This window comes from Pteropus vampyrus, unplaced genomic scaffold (genome assembly GCF_000151845.1).
Source record: "Pteropus vampyrus isolate Shadow unplaced genomic scaffold, Pvam_2.0 Scaffold68, whole genome shotgun sequence".
Lineage (NCBI taxonomy): Eukaryota > Metazoa > Chordata > Mammalia > Chiroptera > Pteropodidae > Pteropus > Pteropus vampyrus.
The window spans coordinates 5,479,262-5,503,845 of record NW_011888849.1 but is presented as its reverse complement, the minus strand read 5'-3'; the positions used below and the strand labels follow the sequence as shown (position 1 = coordinate 5,503,845).

Sequence of the window (24,584 nt, the reverse complement as noted above, 5' to 3'; positions counted from 1 at the left end):
GTAAAACTCTGGATTTCTACGAAAATTGGAAGATCTGGCCTCTTCCCCCAACCCGTCCCCCCGCCCCAACGCCCAGATGGGCTACCATCTGGCAATACAGAGCAGGTTCCAACAGCATTTGCTTCTGTTAAAGCAGCGCACAGCCTCTGCCATTATTTAATATCCAACTCACTTCACCAATTTATGTTATCCGCTTGGCCCCAACAGGCATTTGAGTTTGAGATTCTTGTTTTAGATACATCATAAAGTGGACTTTAAAAAAACACACGCACACAATTCAAATGTTTCAAATTTTCCTTTTTCCACAAAGAAAAAAAAGAGAGAGAAAGGATTCTTTCCCACTTTAATCAAACATTCCTTGGATTTTAGACTTTGTGGAAATATTAAATATACTAACTACTGTATCTCTAATCTCATCACTATATTTTGTATTTAAATATTTGTTTTCAGGAAATAATGAAATGTTATGCCTCTCCATTTTATTCACACTGCCACCTTTCAGGGAGGGGAAGGGGTATGGGAACATTTGTCTAGTTCACTAGGGCAAAAAGGCTGGTGGAAAGGAATCTCACAATTTTTTATACACTTTTGACCATTTCTAAAATATATCAAACATCCTATGTTTATGAGCAAAAGCATCTGGTACTATAAGAGCAATAGTTTTTTTAAGGCTTGAGAACAATTTTTTATTAGAATTTGTTAGAGTGACTCTCAGTAATAGAAACATTAAATTACTCTTAGCTAGAAAGTGCTTGAACTAGTGGACAATCTAAACCAACCTGGGAATGGTCATGTGCTATTCATACCAATCCTAGAATTTCTTTTTTTTATTAAATTTACTGGAGTGACAACAGTTATCAAAATTATACAGGTTTCAAGTGTATAAGTCAATAATACATCATATGTATATTGCATTGTGTGTTCACCACCCAAAGTTAAATTTCCTTCTGTCACCATGTACTTGACCCCCTTTACCCTTTTCTACATCCCCTCTTCCCTCTTCCCCTCTGGTAACTTCAAAACTGTTGTCTGTGTCTATGAGTAACAACTAAATACACACATTTCTATTTCTTCCTAATTTCCTTTCCTCCCATTAAAAGGAGGCAGATAAAATTTCCCCACACTTTTTGTTATTACAAAGCACCAAAAAGAGCTCGAAAACAATAGCCACTCAACAATGCTTGGTGAATGCTTGACTACTCAAATGAAGAAAGGAATGAAGGAAGGAACAAATACATGAAAGAACGGAACAAAATTATTTTTGAGCCCAGAGGGAGCCATGAGGATCCTTGTCATCTACTGTCCAATGCCTCTAGCTGTCTAAATTCCCTCCTTCACTGTCTCCAAGCCTACACCATCAGAATTCTGATAACTTCCATCTAATTCATAATTCCTAGCTCCATCTTCCTAAATCTTTACTAAAAGTAAAGTTTGGTTTAAAAAATAATAGCACACACAAACTTATATTTACATTCCTGTGATGACTTTTCTCCTACATAAATAAGAGAAAACAATCTAGGATGCACCGAGGTTGTATTTCTCTGTCCAAAAGAAGTGAGAGCTGTAAGCGCTGTCTGGGGCGCCTATCGACGTAAAATAGTGTGGACAGGAAGTTTGGTTTTTTGGAAGGGATGAACAGTAAGGATGCCAGGAAATGGGGATGACATGGCATAGCAGAAAAAGCACCAATTTTGGAGTCAGTAGGTTTTTTCTAGCTAGGTCGCAACAGGAGATGGTAGTTAAAATTGAGCACTTTGGAGTCAAATGGATCCAGGGTAAATGCTGATTAAGCCACTGTTATGCAATCTGGTCAGACAGCTTAACCTCCCATCTTCAAGTGATTTCTCACCATAGGAGGCTGGTGAGGGAGGAGCCTGTGACAAGGCCCAAAGGTGGCAACCGCACCCGGGTGCCACAACTGCAGCGAGAACGGCTAATCTTCACCATGGTTCTTTTTCAAGGTCTTCTGCTGACTTCTAGGAATTTATGGTTACACTTCTTAAAACAATTTTACGCCGGCAAAGCACTGCAGACTGTGGGCCCTCCGGGGGAATGATGCCATGAAAACTAATGGAAAACTTTTTCAAGGAAATTCAGGAACAATGGAAGATATTGTTTTGGTAGTCTTTATTTTTTAAACCAGACTTCCTCAACTTGCAGAAAAAGTCACACAACAAACATCGCATAATCTTGGCCCCTCAATAGCAAAGGTAGTAAAGGACTAGAGCTTGACTATATAGAATTACTGAGCATAACAGAAACTCTTCTAGTAAACCTGTTATTAAGCCTCAGGTTAATCTTTACAATGTTAATGATTCAAAAGAAAGGGGCATTCCATGTAGACTTGAACTATTGTGAACATATTTTTTAAATAATCCTGAAGAAAATCAACATAATTGGACTCTCATAAGTATAGCTAGTGCCAAGGCATCACACATGAAATTCTTTTAAAAAGCGCAAATAAAGACCCAATGAATGAAATGACAGAGACTTGAGGTCCACATGCTACTGTTCTATATCTATAGTTCCCAATTAAGATTCTAATAATAAGACTGTATTGTGGGCCCTTGGATTCCATGCTATTTCAGAAAAGTGTAAAAGAAACAGTTTCTGCCCAGAAACCTTCTGGACAATCTAACTGCCAAAATAGTCTTTGCCTCTGGCAAAAATTTTATCAAGTCCAACTGCAAATACCAGTTATCTCTTGCTGACAAGGCTCTGATCAAATTACTGACAAAAAGTACAAAACATTAATGACTGATTGCCTAATAAATTCAGTTTGCTTTATGAACAAATCCTCTCTCCCTAATTTCCTTGGAGGAAAAAAGTAAACTTAAAAAGGTAAAAAGATTAAGAAACCCATCTTTATGAGGCCACTTTGCCAGTGCTTAGGCAGCCCACATTCTTGGCCTCCCAGAAATTTCATGTCTGTTCTAATATTTAAGACCTTAAGAGAACGTTGGGAACATTAACAAAAGACAAAGGCTTAAGAGTTAGAAGAATGAGAACTAAAGAAAGCAAATTAGAAGCTGGATGCCATTCAAACAAAGCCTGGCAAATTTTTCCACTTCCCTACAGTAAGCGCTGTTGCATCTGGGAAGTTAGCAAGCAGAAAGGGGCACCAAACAGTGCCCAGCATATCACAGTGCTTGAGTATAATTATAGCATAATAATATATAATAGTATGATAATAACATCTGCTCTGTATTTAACAGATATAAAAATCTACATATTAACATAAATATAAAACTTACATATATATACACAAATATATGCTAAACTTCCTTTAATCCTTAAAACTCTGAAGCAAACAACATCCCCATTTTACAGATGAGAAAACTAAGGTTTAGAAGATTAAGTAATTTTCTCATGGTCACAGCCAAGAAGCTAGGATTTACCCCAGATCTGTCTTGCCTGATTCAAAAATTGGGCTCCTACACACCATGTTACCAAAGAAAGTTCTCCCAGCAACTGAATGGCCACACAGGAAAATGAGAGAAAATAAGCCACCACACATTTTGTACAGCTGTGACCACAGGCCCAGCCAGCCTTCTCTTTAACTAGAAACAGAGCTGCAATGGGCATTCCTTGGCCAGAGGACCACGCTGTCTTCTGCAAGTCCAGTTTGCTGGTGAAGGCCACCTCTTCCAAGGCTCATATCCCTTCTTCTAGGCAAAAAAGCAGCTCCTGAAACTAACACTATGGGATTAGATTTATAACCAAGGATACTAGCATATTACATTATGCAGGACTTCCCAAATAATTGAAAAATCAAAGTCCATGCAGAGGGCAGTAAAAAAGGTAAGACCTACCCACTGCTCGTACCCCAACAGTCTCATTTGCCAAAACAAAAGGGAAAAAATTCACAATTCCTTGTCCAGAAAATGACAGAATTCTAGAATACACCTGATTCAAGTGTGCTCTGCAGCATTCTAAAGGTGTCTTCATACATGATGGCGGGGTGTGGGGGCGCGTCACAAGAGGCATCCTCCATCAGAGCAATATCAGTCATTTGTTTTTCACAGTGGGTTTTTGCCAAAAAAAAAAAAAAAAGTACTTGAAGAACTGGTTCCATTGCTAAAATTATGACTCTATGACCTTGCAAAAATTAATAAGAAACACAGTACCTCAAAGATGCCTAGTTTATTTTTAAACCAAATATAAATTATAAATGTTGACAGTTAAAAAGAGATCCTTTTCGTTTTCCTTTTAACTTTTACTTTCTCTACAATCTCTTGTCCTTATATCTTCCTTATTCTCCTTTTCTCTTTAACATATATAGTAGTGAAATAAACTATGGGACTGGTCTCCACTATTAAAACAGAACAGAGACCACAGTTTTTAACACTAAGAAGAGAACCCTCCAGAAGACCTAGCACCCAGATTAGCTTACCTGAGAGCTCCCTCCCCAATTAGCATTGCTACTGACAGCACCAGGCTGGGCTGGGGGGGTGTGGGGAGGGGGTGTTCCAGGGCACACATTTGACCTTGAAAGCTATGGCCCAAGCATGGGCAAAAACATTTCCAATACCTTCTGAAGGGCTATTCTAGTCCTACAGGAAATCAAAGGAAAACACATAAAGCAGAGAAGTATAACCATTCATCTAAGAAAATACATGCTTCTGATCTTCCCAGAGCTATTTTGCTCCTAGGATCCCAGCCGCATTCCACATCTTGTTTAAACAGTCTCCGCTAGAGCACCACCCTTAAAGTCATCAAGGCTCGTCTCTTCCTTTCCTTCCTGTATCACACTTGCCATGTTAGAGAGTGGGACCCCCAGACGCTTTCCTAACCAAAGCCAAGTGGGAGATGGCAGCCCCCTCAACCATCTAACACTCTCTCTCAGCCCCAGCTTCTGACATGCCCCACAAGGAGGTGGGTGATGGATATGCTAAAGCAGCTCACCCTATAGGTGACACCCAACTTCTTTAGACAGAAAGATGGCCAGTTCATCTTCATTACGGACCCAAGAGTAAATTTCTCAAACGACGATATAACTATAGTCTCCACAAAAGGCATCAGACACTGGGGTCTCACATGAAAAGCCAGCAACCTCTGAAACCCCTCACCACATACTATAGACTCATCTTAGAGTCTCTTAAGAGTCACCCTTGTCCTCACTGTCTTCCCAGCAGACACCACAGCTGCAGCTAGAGGAACATACCCCTTTATGCGGAATAGCCAAATTCCATAAATGCCACCCTTTCTTCTCATCCCCCTCCAAGAACATGGGGAGTCCCACAATGGATAGAATATTTCATTCACACGCTATGTGAAGAGCAGTTTTTCCATGGAGAAATTGGGTAGTTAAAATGCTCAACTAGATGAGGGGCCTATTCATGACAGTCTCAAATTACAAATGACAAAGCTACACTCTGTATTATACATTTTTTGAATCACAAAGTCATCTATCTCATAAACTTAACCCTTCATTAGCCTAGAGAACATTTTTGATACCATCACCCATTATCTATGATATGTGATAAACTTCTGCCAATAGAAGTTTGTTAAAGAATACAAATTATAATTACCATGTACTGATGCCAACATGATGTTGGCAACAGAACAGAATTTCAAATAATCATTGCCCTGCTGGCAATATAATCTAAATCACTTGGAAACTATAAATATCTGGTTCTTCCTTGACTCTTCATCCAGTAATTTTTAAATACTGCACAGAGCTGAGGCTGTAAACCCTGGGAGCGAAGTAGCTCTAGCAAGATCAGAAACAGATAGTTGTAGGTCTCCTTTTAATTAATTAATTAATTGATTAATCAATTTTAAAAGAAGGTTTACCTTCCTTTGCTGACTCTCAGAATTTAGCAAAGTCTTTCAAAAGACTCAGGCGACTTCAGTTAAGCTGAGGGTAACCAAGGAAACATCCTGCTCATGCTTGGGCTAGAGCTTTAAAAGTGGAAGTGTGGCCCAGGCAGCAACTCTGATAATCATCGAAGATGACAAAACTCAGGAAGCTCCAGACTGGGCGTTGCTCGGCTAACCTGTCATCATTTGCACGGTTTCCTGTTACTTAGCACAAAAAACTCTGGCCTCTACTAAGTAACAAACACAGCCCCACCATTTCACTTCACTACCGTACATATGGAGACAGACTTGGAAGGCACAGAGAAGGAACATGAAATATAGAAAAAGAGAGGAGGTTGCTAATTTAACAAAAGGGAACCCTTCCTAACCTATGAGAATTCATAATTTATTTATATTCATTTTTAAGAAAACTCAACAACCAGGCTTTTCTGCAGTCTTGTCCTTCCTATTAATTTTAATTCAACCTCAAGACAATAACTAAATTTACCCCTAGATCATCGGTGGCCTTAATAATAAGAGTATGTGACTTCCTAAACTTAGGAAACCTATGAATCTGATTTCCTCAAAGGTTTACAGAGTGATAACAGGCCAGTGCTTTTAAGTGGAAAGCAATTTCTCGGCTTTGCACACAGCCCTGCACGAAAGGAAGCACCTCTGGCAAGCTTCCACAGCAATCAGCATGGAAGTGAAGAGGTCTTCCTTTCCTTTCCCAAGTGGTGAAGTTACAGCTATCGAAGAGCTGCTAATGCACAGAGCTACAAATCTTCTGAAGAGAACTTCTGTTATGTAATCACCACCAAGGCCAAGAACCATCATCTCAGTTATCAGGCAAAGACCAAGGCATTCCTCTGAGAGGCTGTGCTCCAGTAAGCAGGAAGAAAACATGGATATTTGACAGAGGACATGTAGAGCATTCAGAGAGGACAGAAAGCAACTGAATTTATCACCACAAGAAGCACACCATGAAACGATCCAAGGTCAGTTGGCCTATATTAAAAGTACCACACTGCCCTCCTAAAAACTGCTTAATTTTTGCAGAGACCTGCTATCAGAATTAAGGTTATTTTTTTATAATAGTTTTTTACCTGCTCTCTGACAATCTGAGCTTGAATGCTTTGTTGAAGCATTTACAAGGGATCAAAATCACAAATACAGCCTTATTCCCTATGCTGTATTTATGTCCAATCTCTCTGGCCTGCAGAATGCCCTTTGCGGGTGGTCAAGGACAAATGGCATTAAAGCCTATTATTCAGTTTTTCATGTAAGAAGGCTTAATGTGTCAGCTGCATTTTAATCTAAGGGATTATACGCTTACCCTCAGAAAATTCCTTTTAGAAACATCAATAGGGATCTTTTTTTAAGGATTCTTATTTTTATCTCAAAGACCAATTATTTACAAATTTATTGATAATTTATATCTGAAACGAAGAAAAAGAAGCAGCTGCTGCAGAGTTAACACGAAAGCCAAGCTCTCTGATGAGACAATCTAAATATATATCATGCCTTAAAAATAAAAAAGGATGCCAGCTAAGGCTCGCCACAGCAGGTATGTGTCTGACCGAAAACCAGTGCTACAAATCCTGCCCTGAATTTATTTTTTAAGACTTCTATATTGACTTCCAGTTGGACAGAGGATAAACACACATATTTAGTTCCTCTCCCGCCTAAAACTCTACCATAACAACAATCACTGCTTTTTAATGGCATAAATCCACAAGGACAAACATAATAGGAAAGATTAAAATTTTAAACTTTTTAAAACTGGAAATCAAATAGATGATGGCAACTGACTTAGCAGAGCCAAAAAAAGGGCCATTTCTTCCAATTTGTGAAGTCCCACTCTTAAACATGAACAGACATTCAAGGATCATGAGACACATAAAGAATCTAACATGAAAGTAACAGTGAAAAAAAAAACAACAAAAATTATGTAGGAAAAAAGAAAGCTTCAAAAAAAGTATCATCAACCTCCTCAGAGAGCTGAGAAAATACTGTTATGAAATAACAAGATTCTATAAAATAGAAGCATTCAGAGACCCGAAACCTAAGCTGTCAGAAAATAAAAACATGATAACAAACATGGAATTTTAACAGAAGGATTAGAAAGTAAAGAAAATATTCTAACAGCTTAAAAACAGAGGTGAAAAACAGGAAAAAAGACAGTCATGGGACAAGTCAGTAAACATCTAATAGGAATTTCAGAAGGAAAAAAAACAAAACAAAACCAGAAAACGAAGGGGGAAAATCAACAATGATACACTTAAAGAAAATTTCTAAAAATTAAGGACAGTTTCCAGCCTATAAGTGACCATTTAGATCTCAGCAAAATAAATGAAAACAGACCCTCCCTACCAAGGAATAATATCATGGCATTTCAGAACACTCAAGATAAAGAGAAGAATCTAAGAGAAAAAATAACAAAAAATCAGTCACCTACAAAGGACTGGAAATCAGAAGGTCTTAGCTTCTCACCATCAACACTAGAAGCCAGAAGGCAAGGAGCACAGCCTTCACTATTCTGAGGTGCAGAGATTTCCAATCGGGAATTCTATACCCAAGGAGACTATAAATTATATGTGAATGTGAGAGTCTCAGATATAAAATAATTCAAAAGTCATACTTCCCATGTAATTTGTTAGGAAGGTTCCAGAAGATGTGGTCTGCTAAAATGAGGGAGTAAACTAAGAAAGTATAAAATATGGAATGAAGAAAACAGGGAAGCCAATACAGAAATAAGATAAAAGAAATCCTCCAGAATGGTGCTAAAGGAAGAGTCCGTCTCAACATGCAGCGCACAGCAGGCCCACAGAGGAAGTAGTCTAGATTGGGACAGAGCATAAGACTCCAGGTAGAGATTTTATCAAGAAGATAAAATTGATAAAATACCTAAATGTCTTAAAATATTGGGAGGAGATTTATATGAAATGCCGTTTGTAGCTAAATTAGTGATTAGTGCACAAAATTTTAAAAATAAGACAATCACTAAATCCAAAAAAAACAAAATTTGTATGAAGGAAAATTAACCAAATTATACTATATAGCATAGCTGTGAATCAGGTTTACACAGTACAAGACAAACACCACATAAGAAATTGGGGAGAGGGAAGAACAGCATAGAGGAGACAAGAGGCCTTGTGGAACTATATAACCCTTTAAAAATCAAGCTTATATAACTTGAATAAAAACTAAAACAAAAAAAAGAGAGTCCACACTTAGTATTTCATTAGTATACTACTTGACAATTTGCAAAATACTTTGATATGTGTCTACTCATTTCACTTTTACCACACTGCAAAGTTAGGTTACTCCCTTTATACAGATGAGGGAACCACGTCAGGGAAATTAAGTAACTTGATTAAAGGGACAGAGAACAACAAAGTGGCAGAGGCAGGAAGAGAAAGAGTGTGCCATGCACAAGGTGTGTTTGAGATTTACAATATGGTTGATACTGATGATGCGGGTGGGAGTCTAGTAGGAGATGAGCCAAATCAAATTTCAGAGTTCATCAGTTCTCAAAAAAAGTGTACATAAGAAGCACCCGGAATTCCACTTACACGAGGTTTCTAAAGTAGTCGAATTCATAGAAGCACAAAAGAGACTGGTGGTTACCAGGGGGTGGGGGTAAAGAGAGAAGGGAGAGGTATATGATGTAAAGTTCTAGGGATCTGTTTCACAACAGTGTGAACACACTTAACATCATCTAACTGGAAACTCAAAAGTGGCAAAGATGGTAAATTTAATGTTATGCATTTTTTTACAATTAAAAAGAAGAATCACCTGGGGGTCGGGGTGGGGGTGAGGGTGCTTATTAAAACACTGATTGCTAGACCTCACCTGCAGAGTTTTATTCAGTTCAGCAAGTCTGGATGGGACCGAAGAATTTCTGCTTCTAACAAGTTACCAAGTGATGCTGATACCACTGCTCCAAGGGACCAATTTTAAGAACCACAGCTCAAGTCCAAAGGTTCTCAGTCCTAAATGCACAGTACGTTCACCTGAAACCCTAGACCAAGTAAACAAGAATGCAAGAGGAGGAGGCATGAGGAGGTCATTTACCTGGACATGGAGTACTTTTATAAGGTCCTCAGGATGACTCCAATATAGAGGCAGTTTGAATCCCTGGCCAGGACACTGGCCCACACCAATTGATAGTACAGTATATGAGTGCTATGAGCAGGCCTGTGGCCACTCAGCCACATCTGGGCTGTGCCTCAGTTTCATTATCCATAAAATAATGGTCATAGAGTTGTTGAGAATATTAAACAGGATAATCAACAAAAGAACTCAGGGTAATGCTTATCACATAGTGATAATGTTATTTATTACTTTTGTTGCTGACATTACAGGAAATAAGATTGGCCCTGTTTTTCCAGCTATAAAAAGGGGTCAAGTTAAAGACAATTAAGAAACTATTAATATTCAATCCTAGACTACTTGGGAAGGCAAAAAGCTCCCAAGGAGCTAAGAATAAAGTAAGTGGGATTAAATCTAAGAACCTATTATGATTCCCACAAGCATTTTGCAAACCAAGGGTCGCTTCTACAGGATTAGTAGCTAATTCCTTTATTCTCTGATTAGGTGTTGTTATTCAGAATATAAATATCATTGTAAAACCAGGTGTTGGAATCAATACTCAAAACACCATCACCTTCATCTAAAGAAACAATATAATGTGGTGTGTTCAGACACAGAAGATAATGTAAGACTCAGAGCTGAAATTCCTGAAGACATCTATGTGGTAAACAATTTCTTGTCAAAAGAAAATGAAAATGAAGACAAAGGCACAGTTCGGATTGGTTTTTTCATTCAAGAAATATCTGAGCGCCTCCCACATGCCAGGCACAGTGGCAGTGGGGGAGGACACGCTGCTGCCGGGCAGAGTGTTTCATGCAGTGAAGTGGGTGGGTCTGGAGATGAAGCAAGCTCTGGGAATACTGAATAGCACCATTTTTCCTCAAAATCACCACAGGGAGAGCCAAAATTGTGGCTTCTATTAAATTTTTCTTTTCGTGCATAGCTGCATATTTTGGTGGTGCATCACAAATTACCCACAGTGATACTTTAAGCTTCCAGTGTCTTGAGTCCACAGTAAGTAAAAGAAATCACTGTCTTTGTCTTCAGAAAGCAACAAGACCCTCCTTAGATGTCTGGGTCATACTGAAGTCTGAATCCCTAGGGCAAGCCTTCTTCAATAAGTCATTTGAATAATTTCCCCATAGAACAATCTTAACATTGTGGGAAAATAATACTTAATGAGGAAAATTGTGCCTATTTCTAGACAGAACTGGTTTGAGGCCTTGGAAGCAGCATTCTTAGGTGGTCCAAGCCACTCTGCCAGAAACTACATCCTCACATCATGCTGATAAGTTCAAACCACCTCCCAACCACAAAAATCCTAGATTCCTCTAAAGTCCAGAATGCTGGACCTGATTAAATAAGCAGCAAACATTTCCCAAGTGAGTGCCAATCTGGATATGGCTAATGGTCCCAAGCATGTGCCCACCAGGGTAGCACAATGCCAGTGTGAATTCCGGACAGTAATGTCGCCTAAATATGCCTGGGGGAACTCTGTATATGGGAAGCTAAAAATTCACTTGCAAGTAAGAGATGTGACGCTGGCCTCTGTACACTCAGGTACTTCAAAACAGCAGGCCTACCTTGTGGGAATTTTTTCCTCTCTGCTTCTTCAATTCATTATTAATCCAAACGCCCCACGATCATTATAGAAACACAAGTGTAGGGGCAGGGAAGAGGTCAGGAGACCCAACTGTGTTGGCTCCACCCTTAGAGGCCATGTGACTCTGAACTTCGCCTGTGAAATGAAGAGGACGCTCTGTTGGCAGAGCTGTTTACAGATTAACAACGAGGGACAAAGAGACCAGCATGCATCAGGCCCTAAGTGCCCTATAAATATCCGGTAATTTAATCCTTCCAGAACCCTGTAAGGTAGATATCTTTATCCCCTTTGCACAGTTCAGGGAACTGGGGTGCAGAGACGTTAAATGATTTGTCAAAATCTTATGTGGCTACTAATTGAATCCATGCAGTCTGGCCCCAGGATCCATGTTCTTAATCACTTCTTTATTCTGCCTCCCTGATGCTTCTTTCAGGTCAAACAAGAGACTATACCTGAAAATGCTTTGCAAACCATAAAGATACATTTTTCGTTATTATTATTGTTGTTGTTGTTGTTGTTGTTTCTCTCTCAGCACCCACTGACCTTCCAGGTAACTGCCCTAATATATTTCTGGAGGGAACCATTCCCCACTGTCATCAATCAATGCTTATCTTCAACTGAAGATGTGCTGATGTCAGACTCTAGGGGTGAAGCAACATGAGATGGGCACTCCAATTAGCACAGGCCAATGTCCTGGCCACAGTGACTGGTCCAATGCTAGGCAAAAGACCAAGAATGTTGTTTGTGCAGTATCATAGATGATCCCTATAATGATGTGAGCCTGAAGGGTTGTAGGCCAAGAACATTCAGCCAAGATGGGTCCTCATGACATCATTTGGATCCCCAATCAAGCCCTTCCTGAAATCAACTCTGTCTCTAGACTTTCAATTACCTAAGCCACTTTTTCACTTAAGATGGTCTGAAATTGGGTTTTCTGTCGCTTGCAACCAACAGAATCATTCTAATACTCTTTCTAAAACATATTTTGTTCTATCAAGCTATATTCATCTGTACTTCAGTACTTTCCCCTCTGAAATACAACTTGAGAGACTGAGAAAGTAAATTTTAATTAGCTAGCCTTGACAAACACTCCTGAAGCTGGAGTTCTTGAGAAAAGAACTCCATACTATGTAGAACAGAAGATCCACTTTTTCCTAATGCCACAGATAAGTGATTTGCCCTATCATCAAATTTGTTTCAGAAAACTTTATTATTAACCAAAGCAATTAAGCCTGAAGTTTCCAGCTTTGTAAGGAAAAAAACTATGATATTTTTCTCCCTGTCCTCTCAATTCTCATTTTTTCATTTACTCATAAATACAAACCACTACAAAAAATTGCTAAAATGAAGAACAGAACTGAATTTTTAAAAAACATTTTAAACATAAGAAGCAGAAAGTATGAATGGATATATCTCATTTCTTTCTCATAAAGAGGAACTAAATCTTAACTTTATTAATTTTGGCAACAACAACAGCAAAAAACATTATGGTGTTTTTACCACATTCATTAAACTTCATTAAACTAGTCATTGCACCAGTTGACATTCCTTCTCTGTAGTTCCTTCAGACAAACCCATATCTGAGTCTTAGATTTCAGAGAAAAGCAATGTTGGTCACCCAGATCACTGCCTCAGAACGTGGCAAGCAGAATTCCATTTGATGTCAGATGGCTCTTAAAACAATGTGTAAACATTACCAGGACTTCATGCATTTTCACATCTTCAAATTATTACACACGGCTAACTAACTGTAACTGTAACACTCGGACAGATGTCCAGTCTCACTTCCTAAAAGACCTCTCAGGCTGAAAGAAGGCAATGCAGCCACTTTGGCTTATGATGGTTTACTGAGCTAAGGTGACTGCGTTTCCTTTTTATGTCAGAAGGCAACCTAGGGAGGGAGAAGGGGCAGTCACTCATACAGTTTGAGTGTCCACCCATAAAATATATATGAGCATATACGAAAATGCTGAGTTAAAATTACATTAAAAACCAGTTCTTTTTATTATGATGCCCTCGACAGCCTCTTATTAAGAGAAAACAAACTTTTCTGACCTCATGTAAGCAAACAGATAAGCATACCAACAAAAGATTCATTTGCTATACTACAATTCAAAATTTTATTACCTTGTGTGCTGTATTTTCTGTTGAGGTTTATTATTTATTATTAAAGTAGCCTAAGATTGGGGGTCTGCTTGGCTTGCTTTAGTAAGCACTTCACAGCTCACAGCCCTATCCAGACATGCTACCTTCCAATCTGGTGTTAACCACGTGTAAACAATTAGGACCTTTAAACACAAAGTCATCTCTATGTGTGCCATTCTACATACTCCTTATAACTACGGTAACCATTGATTATATAGAATAAGTGTTAATCATATTCTATATAATCAATTAATATAGCCAATATATTAGTTTAAAATTGAAAATTTGGTAATTCTATTTCCATATTACACTTTTGTTTTGATTCATAGAAAGCACAATCCTAGAATGGAATTTCAAGTTCACAGGAGCCACTTATAAATTCCTCTAGGGAAAGAACCATATCTGCCTATCGCCATTCTATATGCCTGACATATAATAAGCACTCTGTAAATAATTGTTGAATAAATGAATAAAGGTATTAACACTAAAATTAATGGGCTCAGACTACTTCATGACTATAGAGGTTACTATTACTATGTCCTTGCTTTTATGAAGTAGAGCAGGAGTTGGCAAAGTTTTTTGTAAAGGGCCAAATGATAAATATTTTAAGTATAATGGGTCATGTGGTTACATATGGTCACTACTCAACCCTAGTTTCTTTCACAAGTAAACAACTCTGCTGTTATAACACAAAAGCATAGACAATATATAAACAAATAAGCATGATTGTGTTTGAATCAAACTTTATTTATGAAAACATCAATAATCCATAAAAACCTCCATTAAAAAAAAACAAACAAACATAAAATCATCCAAATCCCAGGGAAACCACTTTCTTACAATGAACACTCTATTCCCTAAAGGTTGGAAATTGATGAACTTGCTAAATTCAGCCAGAAATGTTTTGTTGGATCAAAAACTGGGCAGGGCATATATACTCATCCCCACAGTGCCCATCACTCCTTACTGAGCAACTCTCAGCTAATATTCATCATGTTACAAGCCTGGCCCATGCAAGCCTTTGACTTTACTTCCTGAATTCTACAGTACAACTGGTTTCCAAGGCTATAGCCCACATCCACACCTGTGAATCCATAAGCACAACACAGGCTGCTCAAGAGCAAGCCTGTAATTGTCAATTCTTTGCCCTTCATCTAACACCGAATGTCCACACCTAAAGAACTTTAAATATTCACTGATTGCCTATCGTTTGATATATTCCGCATGGTCTCCTTGAAGGGGTTATGAAGGAGTAATAATGGCAAAGAAGAGAATGGAGAAAATATGTGCCAGCAGGTGAGTCACAGGAAAAGCAGCAGGAATCATTACAGGACTGAAAAACCACACACACATCTCCCAACTGTGTCTCAATCTTCTCTCTGCTGCCTGGATTCCTCCTTCATTTCACAGCAGAAGCTGGGCAGAGGTTGGACAACCCGGAGCTACCTCCACTGTAACCACAATGAGGATAAAACTTTGTTTAATCTTCATTTCTGCCGGAAGGTCCTCTGGGTGGGTGAACACAAAAAAATTACCTGCATCTAATAGAATGAATAAACTATTGTATTCTCATGCGATGGTATGTTCGATATCAATGAAAATGAACAATCTCTAACTATATGCAACGATATGGAGAAATCTCTCTATTACACTGTTGAATGAGAAAAACCAGACACAAAGGAGTACAATTTGCATTATATATTATACACACAAACACATACACACACACACACAGAAGCAAAATGCATTTATGCTCCTAGAAGTCAACACAGTAGTTACCCATGGAGCAGGGTAGTGTCTAGTGTCTAGAAGGAGGCATGAGATGAGGCTGTGTGGTCATGTTCTGTTTCTTGGTCTGGGTGCTGGTTACATGGGTGAGCTGTTTGGAAAATCATACTGAGCTAGCTGTATACTTAACATGTATATTTTTTGTATGTATGTTCTATTTCAATAGAAAATCATTACCCCATGTGTAAGTGTTCCAGGGCCAGAGAGCCAGTTGAAGGTCCCATGCAGAGCCCCATAAGCTTTCCCTTCGACCGTCCTTCAAGCTTTTGCCTCACTGGAAGCCCACTCACTCCTCATCTTTTCAAAGTATAAGCAGACAGAGGTCAAAGTGCAAAAAAACAAACTAGATCACTCTGACATCCTATAATTCCAGCCACAGCTCCTTCAGAATGTCAGTATCTTTTGAAGAAACTTTACTGCTATCACGAAATTTTTGTTCTAAATCAGAAACAAGAATATAAGAAGCTTCTACTGCCCTAAATGGCTCACTTTAATAGACTTCTTTTTAAATAATACTCTAAATGGGCAAGTCTAGTTTATAAACATCTATGAAAAAATGCTTAGTTACTCAAGGACCACTTGAGGAAGATACCACAAATAAAATGTAACTGAGATTAGAACGTAGAACAGTTGGCAACCACCCTTCAAGAACTGAGTTGTACTAACTGACTGTATAATTGGCCATAATGTATAATAATCTACAATTACAATCGTATCTGAACACATCTTTAAGATTTTATGTAAAGTTTCTAATCAGGTAGTCAAATTATGGGCTGAGCATCATTTTGAATGTTGATTTTAATATAGTAATCTCAATTTGACATTACCACTCATATTCTTTACACATTCTCATAATAAATTCAGGTTTAAAAAATCAATTAAGACCTTTGATCACATTAGATCACAGAGACTAGTCTACTTGTGAATGCTGTTCAGGAAGAAGGCAAGGGTCGTAATTCTGATCTACTGACCTAACAATAAACATCAGCCACAGTGGGGCAGATGGACAGATTGTATAGAATGAAGAAAGCATAGTAATCCTCTCTTATACAGGGCCCATGGTACAAATTCCAATCTTTTATATTCAGATGTTTCTCAAATCAAACAAATTCGTACTGCATGTCTGTCCATTAAATAAACCACTGCTTAAAGATGTTTTTTAAAATCTGACTTCATATCAGTTATGAAGGGGGCAGAAATTCAAAATTACACCTTTAGTAGTAAATTATAACTGCATTTAATTAAATGATTCTATATCACATAGTTTATGAATGTTCTAAAATGCCTCTTGGGGAAGAATATCCTTATTTTTAGGAGCTACATCCCCAAGAATTTAGGATAAAATATCATGATGTCTGCAACTAATTTGCACATGTTTCAACAGAAAAATATACAAACCTACACACACACACACACACACACACACACACACACACACACACACCCGGTGGCAAAATGCCAACAACTATTAAATGTAAGTAGTGGATGCACAGGATTCGCTACACATTCTTTTAACTCTTTAATATATTAGAAAAATTTTATAATAAAAAGTTGCATAGAAATCTTTACTCACCTTTCAAGTGGACAACCGTCTTCTTTCTTCTAATCAAAAACGAATGGCTAAGTCTGCCCAAAGATGCATTCAGGGATCATTCATGCTGCCCTTACCCTGCAAGAATAAGCAAAACAGCGTGTCATCACCAAGGATTTTTATTATGTTAATGCTACTTCACTTGAGAAAATGCTCTCAATATATGACAAGCCTCTAGATTAAAATATTGCTTTACTATTTGTTTTTTAAGCAAGGAAAAGAGTAAAAAGAGGAAAAAAAATCCTATTACATACTGAATGTGGGGAAAACTTAACCTCATCCACGCTGGAAACTTGTGGAACAAAGGAATTCCTCAGTAAGTTTCTTTAAATTCACATTAATTTCAGAGCAGTGACTTACCTCAAACTTCTACTCAAATAAAAACTGGAGTTTCAAAGACCTGAGTTTCGCTCTGACTTTGGATTTCTGAGACCACACCTAGAAGGCATCCACGTCCACTCTTAGAACCACACCAGAATTGCTGATCCTCCTGGAGTCAATCTACGCTATACTCAACTACGGAACATGCTATTGAGCACTCTGGTACCATAATCACATTCCTGCTGCCTCCACACTTTACATTTTGGCATTATCTATTCCATTTGATCCCCACCACAGCCCTGTGAGGTAAGCTGAGTTTACTGTTTCCATCTTCCAGAGGAGGCAGCTAAATGTCAGAGATGATGTATGACAAGGACATTCAACCAGTAAACACCAGAGACGAAACTTCAACTTACGTCTCCTGACCCCAAAGTCAAGGCTTGTCTTACCATACAGGTCATCTCCACTCTCCCTAGCCCTCAAGATGATGGTCTCCTAAAAACCAACCTCAAAGCAAAAGAGCCAAATGACACACTCACTTGCCATTGGGGGAGCGGGGCCATGCCACAGTATGTTGCCTGAGAGTATATATTACCGTTCTTAATAGTACCATTAATACTATAATTATGATTACCAATAACTATAATTACTATTAGTAATTATACCTTTCTAAACACAATAAACCTTAATGTATTTTTGATATTTCATGTGTGTGTGCTTGTGTGTATTTCATTTTTCTCCCTTCTTGTTCTCTAACAGAGAGCAGCACACTGTTAGCCAAGGGAAGGAAAACCAGCATCACATGGCACCCATGATGATTCTTATCTTTGCCACAACAAAAGGCAGTTATCAGTTGCTGTTGAAGATTTTCCATTCATTTTTATAAAATGGAAAATACAATAGAATAGAATGGCACAGATACTGCTCCATCAATAAGATGGAAGGAGCATAAAAAAAATTAAAATTATAGTTAGGGAGAAAGCTGTGTCCCTATACGATGGCCTAAGTTGACCCCTCATCTGCCAGTCACCAAAATTCTGCAAGCACAGAGGTTTAGAGGTATCAATGTCTATACCTGTGAAGATGCTGGCATATAAAAGCCTGAGGAAAGCTAGTTAGGGACCCCCTGCACCTGGCTTTCAGTCCTGTCTCCTCCATCATTAGCTTGATTAAAAATCCAGAGAAACTCTCTAACTTGTTCCTCACCTGGGGGCTGGAACACCTACCTGTTCATAAGGACACTGCAACCCACAAAGGAGACAGGATATCACTCAATGCCTCACAAACTGGAGCACAGAGAACCTAGGAACACTAACCAAGAAGTTATGCTAAGTGCTACACAAAACCAAGGAAAAAACATGATGTACCTTTGGAGACATCAGTTTTACTCAAAGATTTTGGTGAGGATAAGCTAATCAGTAATTTAAAAGCTGTTAATAATAAAACAAATATGTACTATGGAGTAGAATGCAATCACTGCATGAATTTTTAAGCTAAAACTCCTATCCTTACTTGCCCATCCACTTCCAGCTACACTCTTACAAGTGCGGGGAGAGAACAAGGGGTGACTCTTTCCTTTTTCATTCAAGGTGGCTTGGGAGAATGTGTGAAGTTGGTAGGGATTTTATATCACAGAAAGCCAAGAAAGCTACCGATGGCCCTTGGTCTGGAGAATTCTCTTCAAAATCAGAAATCCCAGATTTCCGCCAGATCTAGGTCGAGTAGACTAAAGTCCAGGCACACATAATCTCATCTCTACACCACACATTCTGGTATATTACTGAATTCCTCTCTTCACTGCCCTTCCCACCAGCTTCAGCACCCCACGCACACTCCCATCAGGCAGGCTCACACTACTCAGTCACCCAGTTTACATCACTGGCTTTTCTTCAACCGCATGCTGATGGGTAACATATTCAGCACCTATTTAAATGAATGTCTGCATCACTCACTACTCAAGAAAAATAAGCTTACCAATTTAGTTTGTCTAACAACTTTTTATTGTGAAAAATATATTTAAAAGTACACAACCATGGTAGCCAGCCTCCAAGATGGGCCCAATGATCCCTGCCTCTGATATTCATGCTCTTGTGTTGTCCTCCATTGTTAGGGGTTCCTAACACTAAATAGGGCTGGCACGTATAACCAGTACAATACTGGGGAGATGCTGGAGTGTGACTTCAAAGTCTAGGTCAAAGAGCAGCTCTGTTCTCACTCTGCTTTGGGAAGGAAGCTGGCTGCCATGTCATGAGGATATTCAGGTGCTCTAAAGACAGGGCAAGCGGCGAGGGGCTGAGGCCTTCCAAACAGCCAAGGGAGTAAGGCTTCTTAGGAGTAGATCATCCAGCTCAGTCTAGCCTTCAGGTGATGGCTGCTTCAGTTGATATCTTGACTGCAGTGCCATGAGACCCCAAGTTAAAACCACCAGCTAAGCTGCTCCTGAATTCCTGGCCCACACAGACACTGTGTGAGATCGTTAATGTTTATTAGTATTTTAAGCTGCTAAGATTTGGGATAACTTGTTATACAGTGACAACCGTATATATAGTAACATCAGATTAGAGAATTATAAAGTAAATCCCATGTACCTAATACTCAATTGACGATGCTGGGTTTTTTCTTTCTGTTTGGAAGACCTGGTGCCGCTCCTGATTATCTCTCCTCCTCCATTTTCCCCCTCCTCCCCCACACACAGATAATCACCAGACGGAAGTCTAAGTCAATTATTCTTTTGCTCCTCTTTATGGTTTTACCACATTTGTATTCTCAATATGTTGCCGCATTTTGCCTGGTTTTAAGACTAATATAAACAAAACTAGACTGTATGTATTCTTTTCAGACTTTGCTTCTTAAGAATCAGAGACTCATCCCTGTTGACTCATGTGGCTTTAACAGATTTTTCACCACTATATAGTTTTCATTGTATGAACATATCCACAATATACTGCTCTATTCTACTGTTGAGGATCATCTGAGAATTTTCCAGTTTTTGCTACTACACATAATGCTCTCATTTATATTCTAGTGCTCATCCCCTGGAGGACCCGGCACATACCTAGAAGAGAGCTGGGCTGGGGTTTGCACGTGTTCAGCTCTCCTAAGGAATGCCAAATTGTTTTCCAAAGCAGTTATGTACAACTGACTCTTAAGCCGCTTTTCCAGTCTCTCTCCAAATAAGGGGCATGCTTGTTTTGCTAATTACCAGCAAAGCTTTCAACCAACAAAAGGGAAAGCTTTTCCTATTTGCAGCATCACTACTGCAAATAAATAGTACTCCAAAGTAGTGACCCAGACAGCTGGAACGTATTAGTCACAGGACATCAGTACGGACTTCAGAATCATGATGCAGACCCAGCCAGCACCACACAGAGCCCACAAGGATAAGTCAAATTGGATTTCTAGACCGATGTTAAATTCACAGAGTATTTTCCTCCTGGTAGACTCATATCCATGGTCCCATCTTATCGCTGTCACCTCAAACGGGAAAAAAATTAACTCGCATTCAACTCAGCCAAATTCAAGATTAAAGCCCAAGAGTCAAATCATTTCAATGAAATTGTATTTTAAGTCTTTTTATTTTTTTTTTAACAGAGAGCTAGGTTTTTTTATATTTTCACCTATAGGGTAAGATTGTTATTCACTATACCTAATTTCATGTGTAGTAATTCTACAAAAAATACATGTTCTTTTTAGATTTAGTTAATTCAATTTCTTAAGTGGCAAGAGTAATTTTGTAATTTATCTATATTTCAAGTAAAAACATAATATCAAACATTTCTGTTGGCATTAGATACAAAAAATGAGAAATTCTTTCAATTTGAGCAGAAAGGAGAGAAGAAATATCTCTGTAAATTTCAAGGAGGCTCATATCATGTCACTGAAAAAAACAATGCCACTAGATGACCAAAATGAGATCCTTTCGACCTTGTCTCTTTACAATCTTCTATCTCTATAAGGTAGGAACTATTATTACACCCTTTTTACAGATGGAGGAAACTGAGGCACAGAAAGTAATTAAGTTGTTCACAATCACATAGCTGATAAGCGATTTACTCCAGAATCCATATTATTCGTCACTATGCAGGTAGCTTCTTCATCCGCCACAAGACCAGCCAGAAGGCCCTGCAAAGGTGACAATAAGAGCGGCTACCGGTAACTAACTAAGCAACTCCAGTGTGCCAAGCACTTGCTAAGTGTTCTACTGCATTATTTCTAATCCTCCCCATATCTCTACCTGGCATGTATTATTCCCATTGTATAACTGAAGAAATTTATAATTGAAGTAACTTGACTAAAACCACATAGGCAATAAAATAAAATTGTGGAGATATCACTTGGACTTTGTCTCTGACTTCAAAGTTCATGCTCTTTCTACAATGGCCCTCTGGACAAAATAAAATTCCCTAATCCCAAGATCTGTGGTAGGCAAGAGAAGCAGGTGCCATATTGGGAGAACATGTGCTGGTGTTCTTGGTGGGCAGTAGGCAGCTGCTGCCATACCTCCATGGCAGGCAGACTGAGGCAAAGTGGGTGCCAATAAGAGCAGCAGGCACAGTCAGAAAACCAGGGCTTGACACCACTTCCTTATGGGGTTACACTGGGCAGGTCAAATGGCCTCTGCATGCAATGTTTTCATCTATAAAACGGGCTATCTTTTATTTCAAAGGGTTGCTGTGAGGATTAAAGAGACTAACCCATAAAAGAGACCTGGCACATGGTAGGCATCAGATATATGCCTAACAACGGAAGAAATGAAAATGTGCTCTAGCTATCTAATAGGAAAAAGCAGGAAGCCAATTTTAACAATATCTTTGCTTTCACATACTCCATGATAGATGATTTGGCAATTTGTAAAAGGACATCTTTGTATCATGATTTTTTTTTTTACTAATATTATAATTTCCTCTTTCTGTCCTACTCTAAACAGAATAACTTTGCCAACTAGATCAACCCTTTATGATATTAGTAAAATTTAGACAATCTTTACATAAACATGGGAGCTGGAATGGACTCAAAGTAAGACATCCGGCTTATTTAACTTTTCTGTCACCGACTTTAGAAAATCTTAGCACTCATTTCAAATAGCAATATCTCTTCATAGAATTTCCAGTTTCCTGGAAATCATTCCAAATTATCTGGCCAATAACAAAAAACTTGATTAAATGACTAGTAAATGACAAGAAGAATTTCAGCAATACTACATACACCACTGAAATGAGAGATAAGGTTCCTCCATAGGACCCCTTCTGCCATACCTAAGCTTAGGTATTTAAAGTATGACGTGAATTTAGAAACAGAACATTCACGTTAGCTACCACCAATCTCCACAGTAGCTGGTCTTCTCTGCATTTAGGGGATGGGTAAGGGAGCAGTAGTAACTGTAGCATTGTAGGTCTGCTTTGCAAAATTGGTCCAATCTCATCTTTCTTGGCCAAATGAAGCAAACATTCAGCGAGCTAGTGAGCTACACAGAGGAAATAGAAAAGCGCATTCCTTAAAAAAGGCTGAATTGTGTGTTGGTTCTAATATTTCATCCAGAATGGGGTAGGAGACCTAAGAAGGGGCAATTTTCCGGAGGGAGGTAGTCAGTGAAGGGCAGAAAAAGCCTCAGTACGGGACAAGGTGTTGGAAGAGAACAGAAATCACGGCTAATGGTTTCTCAGAATATACCACAGGCCAAACCTTCTGCTAAACAGGTTTCCTACATTCTTCTTTAAAACGCTCATTCAAAACTCTGAGAGAGAATATTGTGATATAGATCCCTATTTAACAAATAAGAAAATTGACTCAGAGATTAAATGACTTGCTCAAACTCACAGAACTAGTTAATGGGTATAATAACTAGCTCATAGCATATGATAGATAATCAACAAATATCTGTTGCACATGGGATCTTTATTTCTCCTCCATAAAAATAGAAAACACTACTTATCTCCTGATAATTTTGTAAGGATAAAATAAGATTATACATATAAAGTTCCTACCTCGGTACCTTAACTTTTGGCATATACTGTGATATGTGGGTAACAATTTAATATAAAAAGCTATGCACAATAATCACCTGGAATAATAGAGTTATGATAATGATAATGGGTATAACAAACATCATAATAGACAGAAGATAAACAGATATATATAACAGGCAGAAAAATGGCAAATAAACACATGAAAAGATATTTAACATCATTAAGCATTAGGAAAATGAATATTAAAATCACAATGAGATACCATTTCATACCTATCAGAATGGCTAAATTTTAAAAATTGGCAATATCAAATGCTGACAAAGCTGTAGAGCAACTAGGACTATCACACATTGCTGGTGGGAATATAATGGGAGAATGGGTAAGTAAACTGTGGTACATCCATATAGTAGAATACTGGTTAGTAATAAAAAGGGACAAATTAGAGATACACACACAACAACATGGATGAATTTCAACTGCAAATGAAAGAAGCCATCTCAAAAGGGTATAGTCTATTTAATCTCGCTATATGATATTCTAGAAAAGGTAAAACTATAGCAACAGAGAAAAGATCAGTGTTGCCAGCAGTTTGGGATGGGGGAGGGTTTGACTGCAAAGAGACAGCATCAGGGAATCTGAGAAGTGAAGGATTGTTCTATATGCTGCTTGTGTTGAAACTCAGAACTATATGTTCAAAAAACGTGAATTTTATTGTTGGTAAATTTTTTTAATTATTAAAAAATAAAATTTTTAAATCATAGAAAGGATTGGTAGGTCTTTGTGAATGGGTATTCAACATCTGGTTTGTGGAAAAAGAAGTGACATGTGAAGGTCAAGCAACTCTGAAGTTCCTTGTCGAGGAAACAAAAATGGTACAGGAGACCATGAAGGATCTGTGTGTGAGAAGTCAACACAGAGGCTCTGAGAGGTACAGAGCATCCAGAACCTTAGCTACGAGGCTGATTTCACCAAATGATAACTGAAATTACACAAACCACATCACCCGCTCTGAGCCTCAGTTTAACCAATTCTAAAATGAGACAATGAAGCAAATGATCTTGAAGGTCCTTCCCTACTACAAACATTCTAAGGTCGATTTGTGTTTTAAGCTATTGAGTCTGGGAAGACAGCAAGACAAATAAGTAGAAATACCCAAATATGGAAAAATAGCCATGCATTCACACAAATGCCATCAAGCAACAAAAATGAAAAACACTGATATGTGTGGATGATAAGAGTGATGGTGGTGGAGGTAGCCAATAACAGGGAAAAG

General features: G+C 38.4%; 1 protein-coding gene across 2 annotated transcripts in view; it reads right to left on the bottom strand.

Moving 5' to 3' along the window:
• SGMS1 (sphingomyelin synthase 1) overlaps positions 1 to 24,584 on the bottom strand; it is a 266,110-nt gene that overhangs the window by 216,444 nt on the left and 25,082 nt on the right. For both annotated transcript variants that reach the window (XM_011361623.2, XM_023531466.1), the window contains exon 2: positions 17,007 to 17,102. The gene's annotated coding sequence lies outside the window, so the exon portion shown is untranslated. The remainder of the gene's footprint in view (positions 1 to 17,006; positions 17,103 to 24,584) is intronic.